This window comes from Equus przewalskii, chromosome 15, assembly GCF_037783145.1.
Source record: "Equus przewalskii isolate Varuska chromosome 15, EquPr2, whole genome shotgun sequence".
In the NCBI taxonomy this organism is placed as follows: Eukaryota; Metazoa; Chordata; class Mammalia; order Perissodactyla; family Equidae; genus Equus; species Equus przewalskii.
Genome location: NC_091845.1, coordinates 58,105,622 through 58,122,153, shown reverse-complemented (window position 1 = coordinate 58,122,153; position 16,532 = coordinate 58,105,622). Strand labels below are relative to the sequence as shown.

At 39.0% G+C, this 16,532-nt stretch overlaps 1 long non-coding RNA gene across 1 annotated transcript; it reads left to right on the top strand.

Moving 5' to 3' along the window:
* Positions 1-4,951: 4,951 nt before the first annotated feature.
* LOC139076046 (uncharacterized) lies at positions 4,952-16,055 on the top strand. Its single transcript, XR_011527277.1, has 4 exons — positions 4,952-5,190; positions 6,647-6,841; positions 14,494-14,612; positions 15,131-16,055. It is a non-coding gene; the product is annotated as an uncharacterized lncRNA (long non-coding RNA).
* Positions 16,056-16,532: the final 477 nt, after the last annotated feature.

Sequence of the window (16,532 nt, the reverse complement as noted above, 5' to 3'; positions counted from 1 at the left end):
TAGGTCTGGGGTGGAGCTCAAGAATCTGCATTTCTAACAAGTTCGCAGGTGATGCTGCTGCTGCTGATCCGGGGACCAGACTTGGAGAATCAGTGCACTACGGTACGGGAACTTATCTGTAGTTATTTCTCTCACCAGTAAAAGATAGCTTCCTAATAAACCTATGTGTTAATGATACTTCTCTACTTCAGTGACAGATTCCCCTTTTTAAGTGCATTTTCTCCCAAGAAGGGGATGAGGACAAGAACTTAAAAAGTACTGTTGATTGTTACATTAAGCCTTCTTTGCTTGGAGAGTTTCCAGAGAGGAAAGCACCATGAAGAGATATGGAGATGGGCTCTCCTTTTCTTGGCAGCACCATACAGAGGTCAAGAGCAAGGACTCTGGAGCCACCTGGGCTCAGAGCACATTTCTGCCACCTACTAGCTTTGTGATCTCCAATAAGTTATGTATCTTTGTGTCTCAGTTTCTTCTGAAACTGTGAGGGTTGAAAATACCAATAAAGGGTTTGGAACAGAGCCTGGCCCAGGGAAGACTTACATAAGCGTTGGTTATTGCTACTCTACTCAAATCAGCCCAATGCTCTTCTTGTTTAGTTTGCGATAATATTGCAAACTACAAACATCCTCCTTTCTTTCTTAATGTTCCATGGTTCAGATATCAACCAGAGCTTTCAAAGATTGTACCAATGTGATAGCGCATCCTATGAAGAAACAGAACTCATGCTGAACACCAGGTTACAAATACCAATAACCTTTTATGGGTTCAGTAGGAGTTAACATGGATAAATAAGACGTAATATCTACCCTCAAGAACTTAATCCTGGTAGAAGAGACAAGGCATCTTTGCAAATAACTGTTTCCTAAAGTAGACTTTATAAGGATGTTAAGAGAAATGAGAATAAAGTTCTGTGGCTCAGAGAAGAGAGAGCAGACATCTGGTTGTAATGACAATGGCCCACAGCTGTAACTTCATGGAGAAAATGACAGCTGATTTGGGTCATGAAGGATGAATAGGAGTTCAATACACAGAGATGGTGATGGGAAGGGTACTCCAAGGAGAAGGGATAGAATGTGTGAAAGAATTGAGGCAAAAATACAACAGTCGATGTAATTCAGGAAAATGGAAAGCACATGCATCAAGAGCTAGAATCAATCTCACCGTGTTTATTTTACCCCTTACAGCCTGCAGAACCAGCCCTGGCTTGGTTCCTACTCTGGCAGGTGAATGAGTCCCCTTAATAATAAGGTATTGATGTATATTGATGGATAAAATTTCTATTCCTGCAATGAAAAAAATCAAAGGAACAAGCTATGTATGTGTATATATCCTGGAAGTCAGCCTAGCGGTGTTTGATTTTTATAAATGGGTTTTGGTACTTTTCCAAAGCAAATCTTAATTGGTCTCCACCTCTCCTAATTGTATACTTAGTGTACTGACAGAAAGTGCTGAGGGTGACTTGAATCAAATCACGAGGCTTTATAATTATTGAGCGTTTGGAAATTCTCACCCCGTGGGGATAAAAGCAATGACTGTCCCATACACTATTTTGCCTGGTGCTGCGCTGCTCAACTGCATTGTCCAGAGCCGATAGGGTCCTGGCTGTGTGCGAAAAAGAGAAGGAGGTGGAGCATCACGAAAGTCATAACTCTGCCTGGAATCTGGACCGGAGCATTTTACAGAGCCTCCAAACAGGCCACTCTTTGTGGAGGAGGTGGAGGGTCGGGGTGGTTGCGGAAGGTCCAAGAAAGGTCAGAAGGGCAGGGAATTAAATGTCCTGTCTTGAATGAAAGTCAAGGTCTCCCGCACTATTTCTGATTCTTCTCTCTGTGATAAACTGCACGTTGTCACTTCTGCTTTATGCTACTTGTTAAAAATAAGTCACTAAGTCTAGCCCACAATGAGGTAAGGGAAATTAGGCTCTATTTCTGGAAAGGAAGAGTATCAAAGAATTTGTGGTTGTTTTAAAACCACCACGTCAAGTTTGCTGTTTTGAAAATTTCATATGAATGGAATCATACAGTATGTTATCTTTTAATCTGGCTTCTTTCACTTAGCATAATGTTTTCGAGCTTCATCAAGTTGTCATAAGTATCAGTGATGGGTAGCTTTTTATTATTGAGTTGTATTCCATTGTAAACATGTGCCACATTTTGTTTAACTATCCATCAAAATGTGCTTATATTTTCAGGCACTTTTTTTATTGTTTTGACGAAAATTAGCCCTGAGCTAACATCTGCCGCCAATCTTCCTCGTTTTGCTGAGGAAAACTGGCCCTGAGCTAACATCCGTGCCCTAACATCTACTTTATATGTGGGATGCCTACCACAGCATGGGGTGCCAAGGGGTGCCATGTCTGCACCCGGGATCTGAACTGGTGAACCCCGGGCTGCCGAAGCTGAATGTGCGAACTTAACCACTGCACCACCGGGCCGGCCCCCAGGCACTTTTTAAGAGACATGTTTTGGGTTTTTTCTATCTGCAGAATCCACACATTCTCAAATATTAAACTACACATTGTCAAATACTAAAAAGACTTTTTGGGTTATGTAACAAACAATAAAGTGTATGGAACATAACTTTACTGCAAGGGCAATGACTTCAGCTTATATGTTCTGGAATGTGTAACACAGTTGCTGTTTGGGCAATCAGATGGCAAACAGTGTCACCTAATCAGCAACCTGTGGTTCTTTTATTAGACGCTGATCACATGTACAGAGTTTACCTCAAATAGCAGAATCTTCTGACTTTGTATTCGATGAAATTGTATTGAGATAAAAAGGAGAATTTTTGAGATACGTATTTTTCATAGTATACAGGGTTGGGAGCAATTCAGGCCATGTGAGAAAATTTACTTTCTATCGCTAAATTTCTAGAGTTTGGCTAATGAATGGACTTCCCAAACCAAATTTCTTCCCAGAATTTAACTTTAACATTATATCTTTAAGGGAAAAAAGATGAAGATTTTCACAAAGAGCTTGGATGGAGTTTGGAAGGTTGTTTTCTATGCAGGAAATACTTTTATTTCTCCCTTGCATCTGCCAGGATCGACTACTCAAAGTCCTTCTCAGATCTGTAAAAGCATCATCTTGTACACAAGCTTAGACTCCCTCCCAGCTGATCTTTGTCAGTCAGAGGCGGCCACCTGAAAGCTCTCCAGTCTCGCTATCCCGTATCCACTGATGACAGAGCAAGGACTCAGTTTAAGTCTCAGGAGAATAGTCCAAACTGTAACCCAGTGATGTCTGAATCTCCTCCCAAGATTTAACCTGGATCAAAACTTCAGCAGCTGTTGAATAAATCAATGGTTATCTTAGCAGGTGCATTCACAGGGTATATGGCACAAAGAGAAATAACTTAGTAGCTCTGAATGTTGTGTGGAAAACTTGTTGTTGTGGAAAATTACCCTCATGCATTTTTAAATATTCAGGCTCTGGGCCATGAAGCTCAAACTCAAGAATAGGAGAAAAAGCTGCTGGCCTAGTTACCCACCTGATAAAGGGCAGGGGTCGGAATCCCTTGGTGATCTCTTACAGCTACACAGGATCACCCATCCCAAATTCATATGTAAACCTCCGGGTGGGATGAGGACTACTGCCATATGGAGTCACTTTTATCTAAAGGAGCGTGTTATAGGTTTCATCCGCAATGGGATATAGGGGAAAAAGGAGTTTGAGCATCTTTTCCAAAATTGCTTTGATTTACTTTTAGTCATTATTTATTTTATTTTTAAATGTCAATTAATATGAAAGCATGTTCCTTTTATCTTTTTCATAGGAAGAAAAAGATTGGGAACCATAGTGTTGAATAATAACATATGAGCTATGAGAAGGGGGATGGAGAAGTTTAAAAGTGTTACACTTTTAAAGTATTAAGTTGAAGAATCATCAAATCGAGAGAATTTGGCAATTCTGGATACCAATCCAGAAATTAACTTTCCTTCCATAGGAAACAGAAGACTTCCTTCCACGTCCCTCAGTGTATGCATGCATGCATGAACCCTCTCATTGCCTCTTAAGTTTGCTTGGGACAGGAGCTCCCTTCTCATAAAGACTTCCCTTTCAGGGTCAGCCTGGTGATGCAGTAGTTAAATTCACACATTCTGCTTCAGTGGCTGGGGTTCGTCAGTTCGGATCCCAGGTGTGGACCTATGCTCCGCTTGGCAAGCCATGCTGTGGCAGGCATCCCACATATAAAGCAGAGGAAGATGGGCATGGATGTTAGCTCAGGACCAATCTTCCTCAGCAAAAGAGGAGGATTGGCAGTGGATGTTAGCTCAGGGCTAATCTTCTTCAAAAAAAAAATAAATAAAAGACTTCCCTTTACAAACACTTGTGCATTTGCTGCTCTCTCTGTTCCAGAACTCCCCTTCCAATCTCACCTGCGTGAGTAATGAATATTTCTATGATCCTCCCAAAGGATTATGGTCATGAGTTTACCATCTGAAACCAAACTTGGGAGGGAGCTTCTCCAATCACAGGGAGGTTGCTGCAATTCCTGTCTAGCTGTAGTTATATTAAGAAGGGAATTGACTGAACAAATATTTGCAGAGTGCCTACTATGTGTCAGACACAGTCCTAAGCACTGGGGTTGCAGCATAAACACAGAAGACAAGGCCCCTGACTTGAGAGAGCTTACATTCTCTAATCTGTATCAATGTTTGGACTATACGGACCCCACCTGACCAACACAGCCAACCTGAGATTTGTACACATTATTTTGCCCTAACTTTCTACTCCACCGTCTGGCCAGGTCTGCTCACACATACAGATCAAGAAGCAACACTGCCACAGGGCAGCTCTCTGTGACATGGGCTGCAGACATCAGCCCCAGTTGATGTGCAACCAATCTTACTCTCTGGAGCCAGCTACAGAATTCTTCCTAACAGTATTGGAACTCTGAAGTTTCTCCCTCTCTCTTTTTGTAATCACTTAAGTTTCCAGGATACGTCAGAATCAAATTCTCAGGGAGTGTTTCCATGGTTGTTATCTTTAAGGGAAGTTCTATCTAAGATACTGGGAAAGTAGTTAGAATTAAAAGGCTTCCTACTAGAGATAGTTGGAAGCATAAAAATCCTAAGAAATGGCCGAACAATTAGAGAAATTCATGGTTTAGACATCAAAAGATGTAGTCTAATTGCTTGAGCCAATTAGGCTCTGCTTGAGCCAGAGTCCAGAGAGAAGAATCAAGGTGAGAATCAGAGAGCCAGAAAGAAAGGGGTAGAGGGGGGCGGAGGTTAAGTGAGAGCAAATTGGTAATAATGAGCGACAGCAGGGACTCCAAGGCCGGTCCCTCAAGCCCCGGGGGACTCGTGACCTACTTCATGTACCTGAGGGAGTATAAAAGTCTCCCGAAGACCAAGGTAGAAAGTGAGCCAGCTCAATGTGAATGCTTTATCCATCTTAGGCTCCTGGTGTTCCTGCTTTTCATCACCAAGACTGATGTAAATTTGCCTTTAGAGCTTGAGCCATTTTCTATAGCTGTATTAACCATCTACACTTTAGAACACAAGGTTCTCACCGAATAATAGTACAATTAGAAATGAGAAGTAGTCAAATGTCCAAAATGTCCTTTGTCCTTAAACAAGTCAAACAGACTTGTTTAAACAAGAGATAACCTAGAAGCTTCTTGTGTATTGAGGACAGGGAGGGAAGAGAGCTGGGACTTGAAAAAGGGCAGGCTAAGGAAATGTTGCTGTTACATTACAACCTACAATTCTTGGAAGAGTGACAGAGTACTTTATAGTATAGGATAAAAGATTTAAACACTCAATTTGTCAATAATGGGCTGAGAAGAGTAATACCTGAGTCACTGGGAGAATCTCCTTTATTATGCTCACGTCTGTTACTATGTAACCTGTGCTTGCATTCTCCACACAGGCAAAGAAAGGGAATGAATGAATGGATATATATTTATATTTATGTGCTAATGAAGGCCACTGAAATTGACAATCACCCTGAGTATCATTTAATCATTTCACTGAGCAACAGAAAAAGAAAGATGACAAAAAAGCAAATTCCTGTTAACATCTAGAAGGAAAACAAAAAGGTGCAACAGATGCATGAGAGCAAGTTTGTCTCTACAACCCAGTAATGTTTTAGATACTTCTCTCCAAAGCACAAATAAAACACAGGAAGTTATTCTGTCTCCTTTTCCAAAAGGAAATCAGTGTCTCCAAATATTCCAAAGCCAAGACTATATTTGAATACCTTAAATCAAGTAGGTACACGATGCAGGGTTTGCTAATACCTTGAAGCTATATGGTTCTTTATAGCTTAGCAAGTGCTTTCACACACCTTTTTTTTTAAATTCTTGCAATCAATGAACAGAGGTTCACATTTTTTCTTTATTTGGCATATAAGAAAACTGAATCTCTGAAAGGTTAAGTGACCTACTGAGGCTCACAGCTATTCATTGCCAGATTCAAAGTGAGTTTTCTAATTTCAATTTAAGTATTGTTTTTATTATTTTAATCTGTCTTTTAAAATAAACTTTTAATATATTATATATATGTATCTATTCAATATTGTATATGATAATAGCTACTTAAAGAAAATTGCCCTTAATGTGTCTGTGTTAATGACGATATTATTTATCAAATTTGAGTTCCCAGAGCAGATGCAATAATCCACTTTGTTTCTTTCAGCTCCACAGCAATGCCTGCACTACTCACACATAGGCTGTTGGAAGATGTGTGATGAGAACAAGGAAGCCCTCAGTGATGCAAACAGTGAGGATGGTGTTAGTTGCCTGGTGTTTAATTTCGGTCATTATTTACCTTGATTAATTTCTCTTTGTTGCCTTGTTTATTTTGTTCCTTCTCTACTTTTAAAATTGGCAGGTAATTCATTTACTTTATTTTCTTCTTGTGAAGTAATAAATATGATTATAGAATGACCCACTGATAAATGCAATCATACGAGTGAACCTCAAAAACATTATACTGAGCAAATGAGGCAAGACTCAAATAAGTACACCCTGTGATTCCTTTTGTATGAAATTCTAGACAGGCAAAACCAATCTACACTGACCAAGAGAAAATCAGTGGTTACCTGGACCAGAGATTGGGTTATGAAATAACAACAAATGGGCACAAGGGAACTTTCTGAGGTAATGGAAATGTTCTGAATCTTGCTTCTGGTTGTAGTTACACAATTATATACCACATTTGTCAAAACACGTCAAACTGTATACGTTAAATTGGTGAATTATTGTACGTAAATTACACATCACTAAGTTTAGTTGATAAAAAAAGAAGAGACGAGTATCATTTTCAATAATAGTAATATTTATAATGAGGTTTTTATAATGTATTTATAACATGTGCATTAACATAATGTGTATTATGTAATACAATAATGCATTTACATAAAGGTTCTCATTTGAGCCTCATAATAATCCTATGAGGTTTATTATCAGCATCCCTATTTCACAAATATCCGAACTGAATTTCAAAGAGTTTAAATAATTTGCTAACAATCACACAGCTAGTAAAACATAAATTAAGATTTGAGTCCAGGTGTTTTGGATCCAATTTCTCAAAATTGAAATCCCATTACAAATCTTTCCCAAATAGAACTTTGTATGCAACCCCAGTAAGGATGGATAACACAACACAATCTAATTTTTGATAAAGTTATATGTAAATAGGAACACTGTAAAAGCACTTAGCCAGCATTTTAAAGCTGTATTGAAAATGTTTTTGAAAACAACTAGCTCCCTTTAATTTACCGGTGCTGTGGGTTTGCAGTTTTGCTTATATTTCAGGACTGCCCAGAGGCACAGTATGTCTTGACAGCATCTTGGTTTTTTGCATATCACATTCCCTCAGCCTGTAAATGCACATGCCCTCATGATCCCCAGACTTCCACTGCTCTGTCACTCACTGCCTGTGTTCCCACATCACGCCTCCTGTCTCACGCAGGCTCTCTATCATTCTGCTTCAAAATATCCACTGCCCTCAGAGGCTTACCTAAACTAGGTGTCAGTGGAAGAACAATATAATAGAACCCATCTACACTAAGGCCTTAATTGTTGATGGTCTGTTTTATTGTCTCGCAAACTTATATTTTAAGGATGACCACATTAAACTTAATGAATCTCTAATTGGTACAGTTTCAAGGAATGTGGCAGATTTAAAGGCAGATTCACCAAACACATTGTTTTCACTATAACATTTTTATTCGAAAGGATTCAATGTTATGCTTGCTAATATGGCAGCCATGACTCCTTTTCATCAATAGCAGATTATTCTACTTCTGGGTCAACAGAAGGGTTGTACTGCCTTGCCCCTCTTAAAGTTAGGCAACATGGCCCATGTGACTGACTTACCTTGGTCAATGAAACATGAATGGAAGTGAAATGTGTCAATTCTGGCCTTTGATTGCCAGTGCTATCAGGACCAAGAAGTTCTACATAACGAAGTCTCCGTTAGCCTGGATCTCTGAACGATGTGATGTACAGCAGAGTCCCCACTAACACTCAAAGCAAATGTGGCCTGCATATAAATTAATGAATTATATTAATTTATATAATGAATTTATATAATGAATTATAAGTTAAAAGTCTTTGATTTTTTGGTTGGTTAAAGCTCATTCTATTTTGCTGAGATTCTTTGTTATGACAGCATAATCTAACCTATCCTAAGTAATACAATTAAATCCCAATGTGTATGTTTCTCTTTCTTCACAATTTATTTAATGTTTCCTAAATTGGGACAAGTATAGAAATTGACATAAACATCGCTTTTAGGGTTTCTAACCACCCCACTCCTCAAAGGAAGTTATCAAATTGATGGTGCATCCTACAACCCACAGTGCTTAGAGATGGTATAGGAACCTGCACAACTCTTCCTTCATTTAGATGGCTCTTTTCTTCCGATACATTTTGCTATGTGTGTTCCAAGATCCAAAGCAAATTTTTTTTCTTCCAATTTCCATATCCTGGAAGCTCTCAAGAATCTCAGACCTTCACCCTATCTTTCTACCTCATAATGTCCCTACTATGACCCTCTGATATTTAATTTAAAGATGCATATTGTATACATAGAGGCAGTTTAGCTTTCCTCCCATTCTCTCTGTACTCTACTTACTTCCATTATTAAATGCTACACTCATTTTAAAGAAGATAGTCTTCCCTTAAAAGAAAGGACTGCATATTTGGTCAAGGACATCCCTGTAAGTAAGCCCTTCTCGTGTGTGTTTGTGTGTGTGAGGAATATTCACCCTGAGCTAACATCTGTCTTAACCTTCCTCTATTTTGCATGTAGGACACTGCCACAGCACGCCTGATGAGTGGTGTGTAGGCCTGCCCCCAGGATGTGAACCCCGAACCCAGGCCACCACAGCGGAGCGTGCAAACTTAACCACTACACCACCGGGGCAGCTCCCAAGCCTTCTTTTTTGACCCTAATTGAATGTCATTTTCCCCATGTTTATTCCATCTCCCTTGTACACTGCCTGTTCTCCAAGGACAGAATTATCCTATGCTTATTGGCATTCCCATAGTTTTCTACAGTGCTTTTATGTTAGTTAAATAAAATAACTTTAGTTAGTATTTTGGGAGATCTGTTTCGTGCAGAGCGGTTTTCTTATAAAGGAAGAGCTGGTCTTGTCGGGTTTTCTTCCCTCCTTGCTCTTCTCTCACCTTTTTTATTTCTTTGACCTCTAGCTCATGTCTATTCTTTTAGCACACAGACAACTAACAAAAACTTCCATTTCACTGTGTTTCTTATTTGAGATGGCGTTATCTGCCTGTCCCACTTGATGAGTCATCTCTTTCATTGCTCATGCAGAGGTCTCTCTATCTCTGGGTAATAATTCCTATAAAGGAGAGGACCCTCATCTAGAACCTAAATGCACCTTTGAAGGTAACTTGTACATTCACCTGACCCTTTGTACTCCAGGGGCATTCATGACATATTCATTGCTGTTATGGGCATTCTGATAACAAGACCTGTCCTTTGTCAACAGTCAGGATGAGCAAAGCCTGCCTCTTCTTCTGGCATTGCTCTTGCTTGCCTCTTTTTCCAGAGAGGCTGGCCACACTCCCCACTTCTCCTTTTCCTTGCATTGCCGGGTCTTAGCTGCTTACTTGTAAATTTTTTTTTAAGGTTATTCACAAGTGAGTTGAATAGAACACCAGCTCTGAATAACCCTATGACTGAGGTAAAGAAAATGATGTCAGATGAGACTAATTTTAGTTGTTTATATGACAAACAGTGGTAATTAGAGAAGAAGCATCATTCTGAGAATAGTTTTTCCTCAACTTCAAACTCTTCAGTGATGTTACACATAGGTTACATAAGTCTGTGTAGTTGGGATAAATAAACAATGCAGAATATAAAAGAGATTCTTCCCATAAGAAAGAGAAGAAGCAATTTCCACACTGAAATAGAGAAGAAGGTAGAAATTTGAGCCATATAACCTTGCATTTGAGTCCCAGCTCCCTTATTTACCAGTTTTACGGCTTTGGGTAAATCACTTAATCCTTCTGACCTCATAGTCCTTATCAGGAAAATGGGACTCATTCATAGCTACTTTGCGGAGAAATGCATAATGCATGCAATACACTGGCACAGGGCAATTCTTCAGTCAATGGCAGCTATGAGTGTTATGGTGCTGGATTTATAATACAAGGTAATAATAATACTATCCTCCAAGCTAAGCATTTTGCTTACATTATGCTATTTAATTCTGTCAAGTGTTCTATAGAGAAATGCTGTTAATATCATTTTAAAGATGAGAAAACTCAGGCTTATAGGGTGCAGTAACTTATCAAATGTCACAGAAATGAGAACTGGGATACTCAAGCAGATGTTCTGGGGAGTAGCTTCAAACAGTGATGTCAAACATTAACGTGCCCACGAATCACCTGCAGATTTTGTTAAAATGCTGATTCTGATTCAGTAAGCCTGGGATGGGGCTAGAAATTCTACTTCTCTAACAAGGACCCAGGTGATGCTAATGTTACTGGCCTACAGACAGCAGCGAGGATGTGAAATATGTTCACGGTGGCTGTTTAGAAATATGAAAGAATTGTGCTTCTCTCTGCCCCATGATTCACTCTTAGAGGGAATCAAGATAACTTGAGCAAATAAACAGACTCATAACTCCTCATATCAACTAGCCTCCACTCCACCCCACCACCATGATGACGTTAATGCTGACAAAATGCCAACGTTTAGAACTTCAGTGAGATAACAATTATTCATATACCTAGCTGGTAAAAAGAGGTGAAAGCTGCAAGTTTTTATCAATTTAGATACTTATAAACTTCTCAATATAACCCCGAGACAGAATTGACTAATTATTTTACTTCCAACTAGGTGAATATACTTTTCTCAGATGCCACAGCTATAGTTACTCATTGTTAAAAGTTTAGTTTTGTGTTATTGAAATCCACAAGAGTCCCAATTTCGCTCAACAGAGACCCTGTGGCCTTGGAGAAGATATACACCTGAAAAATACAACTGATTTCCCCTGAGTCTCTCCCACAAAGCTCTAGAAAACACCAACTGATTAGAAATTCTGCTGGCTATTTCAGACAGTAATAAAACAATATGATGAAAACCGAAGAGAAGGTCTTTAAATCATTAGCTTGAATAATGTGTCATGGTTATTTCAGCCCACATACGTGCTTCTGTTAGAGAGAACAACGAAAACTTATCTTCTATGCAGGGAAACAGACAGGCTCCTAGTCAGCTAGAGGGACTGGAAATTGGTAAAATCTTTCTGTAGCAATCATGCAATTCATATAAATAAACCTGAAAATAAACATATGTTCTACTTCTGGAAATTCATAGTAACAAATGATTGAAAGGGGCCCACAAATATTTATTCATCATGCATATTCATAATTTATTAAATACTCATTAACTTATTTATTTACACACAATATGTATTATGTATTATGTACCTATGATTTGTCATGTGCTACTCTGGGTAGTTTTCACCAAATTTACATTCATAATGGAAAAAAATGAAGATATAATCAAAAATATATTTTATTGGTTCAGTAAATTAAGGTCTATAGTCTAATAAATACTGCTATTAAAAAGTCTAGTATAGATAAATATTTATTAATATTGAGTGATAACAGCTAACATTTATCAAGTACATATATACTAGGTACTAACTTGATTATGTGCTTGACATAAGATGTCTCATTTAACCCTCATAACTCTTTAGAGTGGATATTTTTATTCTCCTCACTATACGGATAAGAAAAGTGAGGCTCAGAAAGGCTAAACCCAAGATTATCCAGTCAGTAAGAGGTGTATATAGGATACAAGCCCAGCCAGGGTCTCAATCCATATGTTGAACTACTGATGGAATAAGATATTGAATAAGATATTGTGTACTGGTAAGTTGAAAAAAATTATCAGGTTATGAACAGTAAGAACAATTTTTTAAGTTATGCAAAGATGAAAAGTGAATATTAGGAAGTGCTTTTCTCTGATGATGGAAATATTAGTGCTATAATTTGCTTCTTTTTATCTGTTTATTTTTTGTAGCATAAATAAATCTATGGTCCCTAGACCACTCACCTACAATTCAAATAATTGTAACTAAGAATAGGAATTTTCCTACTGAGAGAAAAAACTGATTACAAATACACTCTCAACAACCTTTTAATGACTTCACCATTAAGTTTCCAGAAAAGGGGGCTGGCCCCTTGGGCGAGTGGTTAAGTTCGCGCACTCCGCTGCAGGCGCCCAGTGTTTCGTTGGTTCGAATCCTGGGCACGGACATGGCACTGCTCATCAAAGCACGCTGAGGTAGCGTCCCACATGCCACAAGTAGAAGGACCCACAATGACCACAACGAAGAATATACAACTATGTACCGGGGGCCTTTGGGGAGAAAAAGGAAAAGAAATAAAATCTTTAAAAAAGAAAAAGTTTCCAGAAAAGACCAAGCAGTGGTATGAGCTATGACTGCTGGGAGCAAACCTGCTCTCTTCTGGCTAGAAGGGAGGACTCGCAGATTTTGATGGGCTTGAGGGAATGTGAGGCTGGTACAGTGGATGGGCCAGATTACAGCTCCAGTGAGACAGGGTGAAGTGATGTGGAACACTAAAAATATCTGCTTCAGGGGCTACACATTGAAGAAAGGGACATACCCAGAAATACACAGAGTTGGTGGGATTATTAAACATTGCCTCTGAGCTGATGTTAACTTCTGGGGACCTAGAATAAACACCACTAGGCCCACCAGTCAGAGTCATGGGGTTCATGTCACAAGTGGAGTTTTGACCTGCGTTTTTCTTTCAGTGGAACCAGTTGGTCCATAAGTCCACCTTGTGATATTTCTGAGTTCTTGAGGGCATAGTTGAACAGATGTACTCAGATATTGGCAGACCTCACATTGTTTTTCCAACATTGTGAACTGAGGGTTCTTATATAGAAAGTGCCAAGCTCCCCTCCACCAAAATTGAAAATCAATAGCAACACTGCATAGAGGAAGATCTCAGAGATTAGTGCCACCAGGAAAAAATTTTAAAGATGCCTAGGTACCAATCCTTGTAACATCCTCATTTAACACATCTGTTTGACTGTACAATAGACAGATGTACCGCCTTACCCCGGCAATCAAGGTTAACACCAACAGTGATGTCATGTTGAGAATTCAGACCCTCAATATGATATGATGAGAACAGCACTTCATTTCTGTGGCTTTCCTCCCCAAAACGCATTACCCCAATCCAACCGTGAAAAAAAATCAGACAAAGCCAAACTGAGGGATTCTACACATACCTGACCAATACTCCTTAAAACTATCAAGGTCATCGAAAACAAGGAAAGTCTGAGAAACTGTCACAGCAAAGAGGAGCCGAAGAAACAATATGGCTAAATATAATAAGCTATCCTGGATGGGATGCTGGAACAGAGAAAAAGAGCATTAGGTCATACACTAAAGAAATCTGAAATAAGTGCAGACTTTAATAATAATAATACGTAATATTGGTTCATTAATTGTGACAAACTATTGTAATAATGGAAGATGTATGTTGAGTAAATGCGAGCTCTGTATATACTACTTGCACAGGTTTTCTGTAAATTTAAAACTGTTCTAAAACTAAAAGTTCATTTAAAAAAAGAGTCTGAAAATGATTTATATCTTAATTAGGTGATGACTGAAGTTACCACTGCTGCTCGAAGTGCAGTGACATTACTGGAGCAAATTAGAATTATTCTTGACATCTGTGAACGTGATTTTTTTTATCCTAATAAGCAATTGTTTTTGTTGCTGTTTTGAAGTTACATATGAAAAGAAAGGCATCTATGGATGCTGAAGTGACTGATACAAAAGCTGGATGCACTCAATATCTTTTTCTGAAGTGCAAGAGCCATGAATTCATTTTAAGTAACAGATACTATAACAAATTATACTTCAAAATAATGCCATAAATTTAACAATAAAAATAATGTTCTGAAAACTCTATAATATGAAATGAAATTGCATTTTTTAAGAAAAACTCTCTATTTTCCAGAATCTCTTGAGGTTGAGGTTTCCAAATATTATTCAAGTTGCCCTGATAAGACACCCCATGAATTTCATGAATCTGGATTCAGAAACGTCTGAAGTGGAGAGGGGACAGTGGCATGCAAGGTATGCTCTGCTGATGGGGATCTAACAGGCGTGGCTTGGCCCTGAACTGGTAGCAGCCACCTTACCTCTGGATTTCAGCTAAGACAGTGTGGAGCTGTAGCCGACTGTCAGAGACTTCCCGATTCCCAGATCCCAGTGAGACTACATGATGCCTGTGCAGCAGGTGCCTCCTGGGTGTAGCAGCGGTACAGCTGGCCCCCAGTGGACTCAGTTCTGTGCTGTTGGCTTGCAGTCAATCCTGGAGAGCTGGTCTTTCAGATAGATGATGCTTTTGTCGACACAATTTCCTTATTAAATCACTTCCTTCTTAAAATGCTAGAGTAGTTTCTGTTATCTTTAACTGAGCAATGATTCATATAAGGGCCCAGAGAAGGAGCCATAAATAAGTGACTAGGACCTCATGTTGCATATTAAATACTTAAGAATATTTTTCAATTTTACAGAATAATATGATCTTCATCATTTTTTTTGAAATGGAGTATATTCTTGATCTATCTTTTGTTTCTCCTCTTTAATAGGCATGTTATAGAACTATCTCTCTACTAAGAGGATAAAGAACACTCTGCAAGCATGGTGCTAATTGGCATCTGATAATTGGCTTCAGTTTTGGGCATGTGTGGGGCATGGTGTGGACTGTGGAAAACTCACAATGGAACCATGAGATGAGAGGCTGTGACACTGGAGGATAAGGGAACCAGAGGAGGAAGAGGGAAGTTGACTGGAAAGTAGTATCCCAGACTGTGTCACACACAGCACAACCTCCTTCCCAGCACAGCAGGGAACAGTAGACCCCTTCCATCTCACGAGTGAGTATGGCATTGAATTGCATGAAGGAATGAAGCAGAATTCATAAATGGATGTCCTGCAGGCTAGACCTAAAACCCAACATCATTTAGTACTGCTAAAATCATATTTAAGAAATTTGAACCCACATTGCAAAATGAGAGTACACTCAAAAATATGGATTTCTAGTTTTGCTTGAAAAATCAGAAAATCTGACAACGCTGGGAACACCCTCTCACATGGCAATGAACAGCTGGAGCTAAATCCAAGGTTTAAATCCAAGTTTCTCATGACTCCATGCTCATCTTTATCACACAAATCATACGAGCTGTGATTGCCTCTTTGCTCACTGATCTTTCCCACTGGATTATGAGGTGAGACTGTTTCTTTTACACCTGTACCCCTCCCACCCTGACTTACACAGTATATGCCTCTTAAAATATTAGTAAGTGTTTATTGTGTGAGTAATGTTGGGAGTCTAGCTATCCGCTATTAATTCTGTTAAAAAAATATTTTTTGAATTCCCACTCTGTACCAGGCACTGAGCTGGGAGCTCTTCACACACCCTCTCATTCATGTCATAAACACAACGGCATTGGTACAAAGAAGTCAAGGACATCAAAGGAAATAAAGTTGACATTGACGAGACTCCTTCATAAATGATGTGAGATTTTAGTTAATCTTTAAAGGAAGGGTAAGATTTTAATAGACAAGGTAGGCATGGGGCAGGGTACTATTCTAGAGAGAAAAAGATAACCCTGATCCAAGGCACGCCTGAAGAATGAAGAACAGACCCATTGCTATAACAAAGATCCCAGAGGAGATAAAACTGGAGAGGAATGTAAGGGTTAAATGTTGGAACAAATAAAGGCCTAATTCCAAGATTCAGATCTGATCCTGTACACACTGGATGCCATTTAAGTGAATATGGTGAAAGGTAGGGCAGAAATATTCAGCTAACTACAATTTGTAGAAAGCATGACAGATGGAAAAACTGTGGCTTACAAAAGCAGGTGGTTTTCAAAGCGTCTACATGTGTAAACTCATCATTTTATACTTTAAATATGTGTAATGTATTGCTCCTCAATTATACTTCAATAAAGCCCAACAGACAGCAAGTGGGCCTTCATAAATATC